Raw genomic sequence first — 12,255 nt, 5'->3', positions numbered from 1 at the left:
TAAATGTTGTTGTCTTTTACTGGGTAAGTAAACGCTAGCATTCTTTGTGGTTGTGTTATATCTACTCCCCCAAAAAGGACTTGTAACAATCATAAACATAAAACTTATTAGATCATTTTTAATGGTAATAAATTGTTGCCTAAAGATTTTTTTTTTTTTTTTGCAGTTTTTGACCAGGGCTGGGTTCGAACCCACCACCTCCCACATATGGGGCCAGCACCCAACTCCTTTGAGCCACAGGCACCGCTGGTGCCTGAAGATTTGATTAAAGAGAAAATTAGGTCAATCTAAGCAGAGTACCAAAAAGTTAGAAAATCCGTGGGGGGGGAGAGGCCATGTCAGGCAGTTGTGGAACCATAGACACAGTAAAAGAAAAAACTAATTATTATTATTATTATTTTTTTGTAGAGACAGAGTCTCACTTTGTTGCTCTTGGAAGAGTTCTGTGGCATCACAGCTCACGGCAACCTCCAGCTCTTGGGCTTAGGTGATTATCTTGCCTTAGCCTCCCAAGTAGCTGGGACTACAGGTGCCCACCACAATGCCTGGCTATTTTTCTGGTTGCAGTTTGGCCGGGGCTGGGGTTGAACCCACACTGAGGTTTGAACCCTTGGTATATGGGGCCAGCGCCCTACCCACTGAGCCATAGGCGCCACCCGAAAAAAAAGTATTATTATTTTTTTTTTTATTTTATTGAGACAGTCTCACTTTGTCATCCTTGGTACCCTGTTTCCCAAAAATAAGACATCCTCTGAAAATAAGACCTACTTACAGGAAAGATAAGATGTCCCCTGAAAATAAGACCTAGCGTGCATCTTTGGGAGCACACCTTAAAATAAGACACTGTCTTATTTTTGGGGAAACAGGGTAGAGTGCTGTGGCATCATAGATCACAACAACCTCAAGCTCTTGGGCTCAAGACATTCTCTTGCTTCAGCATCCCTACTAGCTGGGACTGCAGGTGCCCACCACAAAACCCGGCTATTTTTTGTTTAGCAGGCCTGGGCCGGGTTTGAATCCACCAGCCCCGGAGCATATGGCTGGTGCCCTAAACACTGAGCTACAGGCGCCCAACCAGGAAAAAGAAAGATTATTTATTTATTTTTTTAATTAATTAATTTATTTTTTTGAGACAGAGTCTCACTTTGTAGCCCTCAGTAGAGTGCTATGGTGTCACAGCTCACAGCAACCTCAAACTCTTGGGCTTAAGCGATTCTCTTGCCTTAGCCTCCTGAGTAGCTGCGACTACTGGTACCTGCCACACTGCGTGGCTAGTTTTTTAGAGACAGAGTCTTACTCTGACTCAGGCTGGTCTCCATGCTTTGCATGATTTGGACAGAAAATGGATTTGTGGATGTGGAATTGAAATATAGTTTGCATAGGGAGATTGGAAGACACCAAATCAGATGAAAGCCAAGGAAGGAAGAAATGTGCACAGTTCTTCACACCATGAGGATTATGACAGATATAGAGGTTCTAGAACTGAAGTTATGAAAGAAGGAGATCAAGAAGTCGGTCTCTTGATTACAATTATAGAAGATCCTATAGTCCTAGACCCACTGGAAGACCACAGTGTAGCAGAAGCCATTCCAGCAAGGATAGATTTAAACACCATAATTCATCTTTTCCAAGATCTAAATCCAATTCAAGATCCTGGTCCAAGTCCCAGCCCAAGAAAGAAATGAAGGCTAAATCATGTTCTAGGTCTGCATCTCACACCAAAACCAGAGGCACCGCTAAAACAGATTCCGAAACACATTATAAGTCTGGCTCAAGATATAAAAAGGAATCAAGGAAAAAAGAACCACCTAGATCCCAATGTCAGTCAAGACTACAGTCTAGGTCGAGGCAAAAATCTAGAACAAGGTCTGGGACTAGTCCTAAGTCCGCTGATACTTCATGATAATTTTTAGGCATGTATCATTCATTTTTCTCATAGGTTGGTTTACTTAAATTATCAGGAATACAATGTTGCAATTATACTTAAAAAACACTTGTTAGTTTTCCCTGTACCAGCATATAATTAAAATATGCTGTTGAGAAGCCGCTTTTAAGAATCCAGTTTGTTTAATGTTATGGGCAGCTGCCAATTTGTGGTGTCTCTGTATATTTTTGTAAAGATTCTCTTTTTTTTTTTTTTTTGAGACAGAGCTTCAAGCTGTTGCCCTGGGTAGAGTGCCGTAGCATCACAGCTCACAGCAACCTCCAACTCCTGAGCTTAAGCGATTCTCTTGCCTCAGCCTCCCAAGTAGCTGGGACTACAGGCGCCTGCCACAACACCTGGCTATTTTTTGGTTATAATTGTCACTGTTGTTTGGCAGGCCCGGGCTGGATTCGAACCCACCAGCTCTGGTGTACGTGGCTGGCACCTTAGCCGCTTCAGCTACAGGTGCCGAGCCAAGATTCTCATTTTTTATTCTTGAAGTATTTGGTGAAAAGATGTTGGTTGACCATAATTTGCAACATTGTATTATTAAAAATAAACTCTTTTTTTTTGAGATAGAGTCTGATTATGTTGCCCTCGGTAGAGTGCTGTGGCATCACAGCTCACAGCAACCTCAAACTCTCGGGTTGAAGCGATTCTCTTGTCTCAGCCTCCTAAGTAGCTGGTACTACAGGTGCCTGCCACAACACCCAGCTATTTTGTTGTTGTTGTTGTTGTTGTAGTTGTTATTGTTGTTTAGCTGGCCCAGGCTGGGTTCAAAGCCACTAGCCTTGGTGTACATGGCTGGTGCTGTAACCATTGTGCTACGGGCACCAAGCCAAAAAATAAACTTTCATATTCATACTTGATAGAACTGTTAACCTAGAAAGGAAGCTTGTTAATAAGGGAGAATGATACAAACGTGAAGTTGTAGCCACAGTACAACACTGACTGCTCACACACATTTAGGTTCAGGATGGACCTTTATGTCTTTGCAAGATGTTTAGGCCCCCAATAATAGTTTATTTATGAAGCAGTATGGAATGGTTCTTTTGTTAACTCCTATATCTTAGGGAATGATGCCAACTGGGTTACATAGTATTTTCAGGGAGATTGAATTTTTGACTGAAACATGGAGCCTTCACTGCTTTTTTTTCTGGTTTCCGTGAAGATTTAGAACATACAAAATATCAGAAAAACTCACCTTAAGATTTGGCATGTGCATTTGTATCAAAATTTGCCTGCTTCTTTGTGAGGGAGGCTTGCTCTTCACACCTCAGTTTATTTTATATGAGGCAAGTTGAAAGACAACATTCTCATTCCAGGTGACTCTGTGGTACCATGAAATTTAAAGTAGTTTTGCAAAAAGGATTAGTCTGTTTTAAGCAAGAGTCACATCTCTGAGTTTTTTGATTGTTCATGTGTAGTACCCAGCTAAAAATGAAGAAGTAATACCCTTCCCATTTATAATTTCTAGTATTTCTGTGAAAGATCATTTCAGAGGCAAAAGTGACTTGACATAGCCAATCTCGTTTCAGCTTTTTTTTTTTTTCTGCTGTTTTTGGCCAGGGCCAGGTTTGAACCCACCACCTGCGGTATATATGGCCTGCACCCTACTCCTTTGAACCACAGACACCACCCTCCAATCTCATTTCAGAATAAAAAGCTAGCATCTTTAAAGATCTCAGATTGCAGCTTGATACCTGTAGCACAGTGGTTATGACGCTGGACATATGCCCTGAGGGTGGCCGGTTCAAACCTGGCCCCTAAACAATGACAACTGCAAAAACAAAAAGAAAAATCTCAGATTGCTTGTTTGTGGATATAAGTGAGAATTGGGGGATATAATTCCTTTTAGAGGATTACTACTTTTTTCAATTTTGGTTTCAGTAATTTAGGCTTTGCCTATAAAGAACAAAAAGTTGCTTTTTTGTTGTTGCAGTTGTCATTGCTGTTTCACTGGCCCAGACCGGGTTCAAACCCACCACTCCGGGTGCTATGGGTACCACCACAAAAAGATGGTTTTTAAATACTATTTGTGGAATGTGTTTAAAGGATTGATTCTGGGCGGCGCCTGTGGCTCAGTCGGTAAGGCACCGGCCCCATATACCAAGGGTGGCGGGTTCAAACCCAGCCCCGGCCAAACTGCAACCAAAAAATAGCCGGGCGTTGTGGCGGGCGCCTGTAGTCCCAGCTACTCGGGAGGCTGAGGCAGGAGAATCGCTTAAGCCCAGGAGTTGGAGGTTGCTGTGAGCTGTGTGAGGCCACGGCACTCTACCGAGGGCCATAAAGTGAGACTCTGTCTCTACAAAAAAAATTAAAAAAAAAAAAAAGATTGATTCTAGAACCTTTGTATATTTGGTAGTATTTCTTTTTTTTTATTATTATTTTGTTTTGTTTTTTTATTTGGTAATATTTCTAACTGTCATTTCTTTACTGTTTGCAGTTAATGTTCATGTTCTGCTATGCAATCATTTATATGCAAATTTCTTTAATTTTTTTAGATTTGCCTGGATGTATAGTTTTGTTGTTTTTTTTTTTTCCACTTTTCAACCAGGCTGGGTTTGAACCCACCACCTCCGGTATATGGGACCGGTGCCCTACTCCTTGAGCCACAGGCGCCTCCCGGATGTATAGTTTAAAGAACAAAAAGTCTACTTAAAACTAGTGGTAGTTTGCAATTCTAGCAAAGAGGACAGTTGCGGGGTTAAACTTTGTATTTTCTTTCATTTTTTTTTTTTTTGTAGAGACAGAGTCTCACTGTACTGCCCTCAGGTAGAGGGCCATGATGTCACATGGCTCACAGCAACTCTGACTCTTGGGCTTACACGATTCTCTTGCCTCAGCCTCCAGAGCAGCTGGGATTACAGGCACCCGCCACAACGCCCGGCTATTTTTTTGTTGCAGTTTGGCCGGGGCTGGGTTTGAACCCGCCACCCTCGGCATATGGAGCTGGGGCCCTACTCTCTGAGCCACAGGCGCCGCCCTGTATTTTCTTTCTTATAGAAGCTTCTAAAAAAGTATTTTTATATGTTCTTTTTAACAAATATTGTGTACAACCTTTAAAACATCAATGTTTGGATCAAAACAAAACCCAGCTTATTTTCTGCTTGCTGTAAATTAAGCAAACATGCTATAATAAAAACAAAATGGAGGCAAAAAGTAATAATCTGATGTGTATTATTTTATTTAATCCTTAAAATAATCTTTTTTATTTTTTTATTTTTATTTTTATTATTATTTTTTTTTTCTGGTTGCAGTTCAGCCGGGGCCGGTTGTGAACCCGCCACCCTCGGTATATGGGGCTGGCGCCTTACCGACTGAGCCATAGGCACCGCCCAAAATAATCTTATGCATTAAGTTGTATTTTTGTCTTCATTTTATTTTATTTTTTATTTATTTTTTTTCTGGCAAATGCAACTTTATTCTTAATTTTCGAGATTACAAAAGAACTATTTTCGGTCCTTTGTATTTTCTTATAAAATTTAGCATCAATACATTAATACCAACCTTCTCACTAAAAAGAAGCCTTTGGGGATTTGAATTGGACTTAGAAATCAATTTTGAGGAGCTTGTCTTCATTTTAGAGGTGAAAAAACTCGGGCTCCAGGAGGTAAAAAAGGTTATGCAAATTATGCTATTATGCGGCATCCCCAGGACTGTAACCAGACCAGATTCCAGAGTATTTATACTGGACTGTACCATGCTACCTTCCATGCATTTCTCAGTCTTCTAGTAATAAAATAATATATAATAATATAAGTGTTATAACCATTATTGTCACTAACCTTTATTAAGTGTTTACTAGGTTTCATGCACCGCACAAGTTGCCCTGAACACATTCAATGTTCTTATTGTTTTCAAAGCATACTGGATACACTCTGTTCAGAATATTCTTCCCCAGTTCTTCATACAGACTGCTTCTTGGATGATCAAGTTTAAGTTCAAATGTTACCTCTTTAGGCTGGGCGCAGTGGCGCATGACTGTAATCCCAGCACTCTGGGAGGCTGAGGCAGGTGGATAGCCTGAGCTCAGGAATTCGAGACCAGTCTGAGTAAGACCCCATCTCTAAAAACAGCTGGGCATTGTGGTGGGCAACTGTGGTGGGCTACTTGGGAGGTTGAGGCAAAAGGATCACTAGAGCCCAAGAATTTGAGCTTGCTGTAAGTTACAACACTATGGCACTGGAGCGAGGGCAACAAAGTGAGTCTGTCTCAAAAAAGAGAAAAAAATGTTACCTCTTTATAGAAGCTTTCCACCTCCACTTCATCCAAAGAAGCACTGTATACCTACCGGCATGCAAAAGGATGCAAAAAGCATGCAATATTTGTTGAGCGAGCAAGTGAAAACATCTCATGGACATTCCCATCCTCCAATCTTGCTTTCCCCATTCCTAAAGTCCAGAATGGCTTGCCTCCCTGGCTCAAGTCTTCTCTGACTTCTGAGGATGCCACCGTCTTTGAGTACTTTTAAGACTGTCATCCCTCACCCACTCAATAGTTTCAGCCTCCTTAATCCTGAAATACTTCTTCCCTTCACTCTCAACCAATTGAGTGCTCCTTTTGTACATTCACCAAATTTTTCCTTTCCTTTTCTTTCTTTCTTTTCTTTTGCAGTTTTTGGCCAGGGCTGGGTTTGAACCCACCACCTCTGGCCTATGGGGCCAGTGCCCTACTCCATTGAGCAACAGGTGCTGCCCACACCAAATTTTTCTTGAGTCTCTCCTTTATCATGTTAGATGTGCCGGAAAGAGGTGAATAAGATGCAGTTCTAGCCTCCACTTGTAGATGGAGTGGATGTGTAAACAACCAATTTCAACACAGTGGGAGAGGTGCAAAAGGCACATGTGGTCACTCACGCGTCACGTCATGTAACCCAAAATAAAGCGATATATACAAGTCTCAGCGGAGGCTCAGTAGAGCAAAACCAGGCAAAAGATAACATGGCTGTGAAAAACCAAAAATTACCATCAACATAGTGCATTTTAAAAGGTATATAGTAGGGCCGACTTGAAATTCTGGCTCCATCATGCACTAGGTATGTGATTTTGGAAAAATTACATAACCTCTAAGCTCCAGTTTCTACCTAGGGAAAATAATACCTATCTCAGGGTCTTTGTGGGGTGGGTAAGGGACAGAGTTTCACTTTGTCATCCTTAGTAGAGTGCCGTAGCATCCCAGCTGACAGCAACCTCAAACTCTTAGGCTTAAGCGATTCTCTTATCTCAGCCTCCCAAGCAGCTGGGACTATAGGCACCTGCCACGCCTGGCTATTTTTAGTGATGAGGTCTTGCTCTGGCTCAGGATGGTCTCAAACCCATGAGTTTAGGTAATCCATCTGTTTCAGCCTCCCAGAGTGCTAGGAGGCATGAGCCACCATGCCTAGCCATATCCCAGAGTCTTATTGTGAGAATTAAATGAAATAATGTCCAGAAATTACTTAGCACTGTTTCTGGCACATAGTAGACACTAATGGTACTTTCACATTGCTATTGAAAAACAAAGCTTGAATACAGAAAAATCTTTGAGCATAACAGGTGGCACCTGTGGCTCAGAGAGTAGAGTGCTGGCCCCATGTACTGAAGGTGGTGGGTTCAAACCCGGCCCCAACCAAACTGCAAGAAAAAAAATAGCCGGGTGTTGTGGTGGGCACCTGTAGTTCAGCTACTTGGGAGGCTGAGGCAAGAGCATCACCTAAGCCCAAGAGCTGGAGGTTGCTGGGAGTTGTGATGCCACGGCACTCTACTGAGGGCTGTCTCTAAAAAAACAAAACTTTTAGCACAAAGTTCTGTTTATATTAGGAAAATTTCTGAAACACACTAAAAGTCCACTTGATGGAATGTTACACAGCTGTTAAATTGTGAAAATGTTTGCCAGAATCATAGATACAAAAAGTAGCACATAAAATTCTGTATCTGGTGCGATCTTGGCTATATAAATATATCCCCAAAGTCCCTGGGCCTTTCTAGCCTGTGGCTTTAAATGAAGTGACATAAATCTTATACCCAAATTTCACTGCCTCATTGCCCCCACCTGCTGTTTCAGACCTCTGGAAAGGCCCTGGGGACTCTAGGGGATACTTACAGCTTATGTCCCACCCGCTTGAAGTATTCATAAAGTGTCTGTTTGATGGGCACAGCCATCCTTTTATCAAGCCTTTGCCCTTGCCATGTCCCATAAAGGACATTACCCTGTGAAGGGGACAATCAACCACTCAGTCACCTGGGACTATTCGGGAGGCTGAGGCAGGAGAATTGCTTGAGCCCAAGAGTTTGAGGAGTTTCCCAGGATGTGGGTCTTTCTGTCCTTAAACTAGGAAATCCTTGGCAAATAGGAGTAAGGTGGCCACTCTATCTTAGTATATGGGGAATGAGGCCAAAGCTACAAAAGTTTTCTTCTTTCTTTACTTTTTTTTTTTTTGAGACAGAGTCTCACTATGGCGCCCTCAGTAGAGTGCTGTGGCATCTCAGGTCACAGCAACCTCAAACTCTTAAGTGATTCTCTTACCTCAGCCTCCCAAATAGTTGGGACTACAGGTGCCTGCTACAATGCCCAGCTAATTGTTGTTGTTGTTGTTGTTGTTGTTGCAGTTGTCATTGTTGTTTTAGCTTGGTCCAGGGCAGGTTTGAACTCACCAGCCTCAGTGTATGTGGCCAGCACCCTACCCACTGAGGTCCGGGCACTGTCCCTTTCTTTACTTTTCTTTTTCTTTTCTGAAACAGAGTCTCACTCTGTCACCCTGGGTTGAGTGCGGTGGCATCCTTATAGCTCACAGCAACCTCAAACTCTTGGGCTCAAGCAATTCTCCTGCCTCAGCCTCCCGAATAGCTGGGACTACAGGAGCCCACAATGCCTGGCTAATCTTTTTTTTTTTTTTTCAGTTTGTGGCCGGGGCTGGGTTTGAACCCACCATCTCTGGTATATGGGGCTGGCGCCCTACTCCTTTGAGCCACAGGCACCACCTCTATTTTTTTTTTTTTAGTAGAGATGAGATGGGGTCTTGCTCTTGCTCAGGCTGGTCTTGAACTCCTGAGCTCAGGTGATCCACCTGCCTCGGCCTCTCAAGTGCTAGGATTATAGTCACTGCTCCTGGACACTGCAGACATTTTCTGTTTTTTTTTTTTTTGTAGAGACAGAGTCTCACTTTATGGCCCTCGGTAGAATGCCGTGGCGTCAGACAGCTCACAGCAACTTCCGACTCCTGGGCTTAAGCGATTCTCTTGCCTCAGCCTCCCGAGTAGCTGGGACTACAGGCGCCCGCCACAACGCCCGGCTATTTTTTGTTTTTGTTTTTTTTTTTTTGCAGTTTTTGGCCGGGGCTGGGTTTGAACCCGCCATCTCCGGCCTATGGGGCCAGCGCCCTACTCCTTTGAGCCACAGGCGCCGCCCATCCCGGCTATTTGGTTGCAGTTTGGCCGGGGCCGGGTTTGAACCTGCCACCCTCGGCATATGGGGCCGGCGCCTTACCGACTGAGCCACAGGGGCCGCCCCCACTGCAGACATTTTCAATCTCCAAAAGGTGTTTGTTTTCTCAGCTGGAACCAAGCTATATTCCTCCCAAAGCAGGGATTGGTGGGTTGCCCAGAGGACTGGGTGAACAGAATATTTATGTTTGAATTCAGAAGACTTTTATTTAGAACCTCAGGGAAGTGAGAAAACTAGTCAAAAACTTGCTTGAGAGGCAGTGCCTGTAGCTCAAAGGGGTAGGGCGTCGGCCCATATGCCAGAGGTGGTGGGTTCAGACCCAGTCCTGGCCAAAAAATGCAAAATAAAATAAAATAAAAAGTTTATATTAAAAAAAAACTTGCTTGAGAAACAGATAATCGGAGCACAGGTCTAGATCAGGGATGCTGGTTTGGAAAATGTGAGTACACTGGGTGGCAACTGGAGACATCACGAGAGAGACGACTAGATGGTAAAGGAGCCCCACAAATAGGGTGGAAGCCTCAGGAGAATGGCATTGGACCTTATAGGGTAAGGGAAGTGAATTCAGAAAGGAAACTGAGGGGAGTCCAGGCTGCACTGCAGGGTGCTCTGCTAATTGGTCCTCATGGTTCAGTGTATCCAATGGCATTCTGTGTATTGCCACAAACTGGGACACTATACAGAGCCCATGACAAGCCTAAAGAGTGTCTGTAGGCCAGGCATGGGTGGCTCACGCCTGTAATCCCAGCACTTGGGAGGCCGAGGCTGGTGGATTGCCTGAGCTCATGAGTTCGAGACCAGACTGAGCAAGAGAGAGGCCCCCATCTCTAAAAAAAATCTATCATCTATCTATCTATCTATCTCTGGGTGTTGTGGTGGATGCCTGTAGTCTCAGCTACTTGGGAGTCTAAGGCAAGAGGATTACTGGAACCCAAGAGTTTGAGGTTGCTGTGAGCTAAAATGCCATGGCACTCTACCAAGAATGACATTTTGAGACTTTGTCTCAAAAACAAACAAACGAAAAAAAAAACTGTCTCTGGATGTGCTTAGGGTTTTGGAACAAAACCTTGCTCTCTTTGGCTAATAACTATTCTTTTTTGGAAACTGCTCTCACTTTGCTCCTGGGCCCTGGCAAAGATTAAAAGCCAGGTGATCACGTACATACCTGTGTGGCTAATCATTAATTATCTGTTCATTAGCCAGTAGTACTCCCTTCTCCAAGAGGACATGGTATATGTAAGAGCAGGCCCAAGCAGGTCCCAGAAAAGCAGAGGAATGTGACTCCAAATGTGTTTACTCCCAGTCCACTGTCACCCTTCCCTCAATTCACAACCCTGGGCTTATGAACTCCTATGTCCTGGTGATTAAGGAAGACAACATTGACCTTGGTTCATATCAGCTGGAAATAGCTGCCTTTCAAAGTTCTATTAAAGGACAGTAGCAAACACAAAGCTTCCACACGATAGAGGTTTGAGATGTACTCTCTTGGTTCTCTTTGCCAGGAGAAAGATTCTGTATCATTTCACGGGCCAAGTGGTCATGGACTCAGACTGGTAATAAAGAGGTTTGGGGGAGAGAATGTAGATAAAGTTCTCATAATAAGCCTAGAAAGTAAGAGTATTTGTCTCCGTAATGAATACTTATCAAAATTTCCTCATTGCTAAAGGAGCTTTAACAAACAAGTGGGCAAGAAAAGCCACTTCTTAGATGTGGGTCAAGCTACTTCCCTGGTCAAGCCAATGTCTGCTCATTGACGTCATGAACAACATGGCTGTATGTCTGGGACAGAGGTTATGAGGGGCTCACCCAGAGCTTCCCCTCACAAGGCTGACCGTGTTATTGCTACTGCTGAGTGCCCATGTTAAAAGGAATCATTGGGCGGCGCGTGTGGCTCAGTCGGTAGGGCACCAGCCCCATATACCGAGGGTGACGGGTTCAAACCTGGCCCTGGCCAAACTGCAACCAAAAAATAGCCGGGCGTTGTGGCGGGCGCCTGTAGTCCCAGCTACTTGGGAGGCTGAGGCAAGAGAATCACTTAAGCCCAGGAGTTGGAGGTTGCTGTGAGCTGTGTGAGGCCACGGCACTCTACCGAGGGCAATAAAGTGAGACTCTGTCTCTACAAAAAAAAAAAAAAAAAAAAAGGAATCATTATGGGCGATATCTGTGGCTCAAAAGGGTAGGGCGCCGGTCCCATATGCCAGAAGTGGCGGGTTCAAACCCAGCCCCAGCCAAAAAAAAAAATCTCAGTTTACCAAAAAAAAGGAATCATTATAATGGATGCTTTTTACCATGGTGGGGACAGTGAATCAAACTCATCAAGAAGAGGTTTATACTGAATTTGGATCTGTTTTTCCCACAAGTTGTGCTTTTACTGTTATCAGCCTACATGAGTTTACTGAATACTTAACTCACCATCATGATATCTGATCAAGGACTTAACCTTACAAGGAAACGACAACCAACCTGTCCATTAGGTTCACCAGCCTTGTTGTACATCCTGACAGCCAGAAGCAGCTGGCTTTACAGAACAGAGGAATGGCCTATGGAACACATGGCTACTGAGCCAGATGGAAGGCAACAGCTTGAGAGCTTGGATTCCATTTATACTCTGAACCAACAATTCTGGAGGTGTCCAGGTCCTTTTCATGAGCTCCTTTTCTGGTTAAATGAGCCAGACTCAGGTTTTCTGTTGCTTGCAACTAAAAACTCCAAGTATTACAAAAATACCTCTCATTGTGCCATCTATTGTAATTTCTTTTGGTAAAATAGCTTTCCTCCACTATTTGATTATAATCTTTGAAGGTTGTCCCCACTAATATCCTTATGTTCCTATAGTACATAGCATAGTTTGTTTTTTCAGTCTCACTATGTTGCCCTCGGTTGTCCCCACTAATATCTTTGTGTTC

The 12,255-nt window shown here is 43.5% G+C and overlaps 1 pseudogene; it reads left to right on the top strand.

The window, feature by feature from the left end:
• The first annotated feature begins 1,325 nt into the window (after positions 1-1,325).
• Positions 1,326-1,903, top strand: LOC128571143 (serine/arginine-rich splicing factor 10-like; annotated as a pseudogene).
• The last annotated feature ends 10,352 nt before the right edge of the window (positions 1,904-12,255 follow it).

The sequence above is a fragment of the Nycticebus coucang genome, chromosome 18 (genome assembly GCF_027406575.1).
Source record: "Nycticebus coucang isolate mNycCou1 chromosome 18, mNycCou1.pri, whole genome shotgun sequence".
Taxonomy (NCBI): domain Eukaryota; kingdom Metazoa; phylum Chordata; class Mammalia; order Primates; family Lorisidae; genus Nycticebus; species Nycticebus coucang.
The sequence above is the reverse complement of the archived record's forward strand: the minus strand, read 5'-3'. Positions and strand labels throughout refer to the sequence as shown.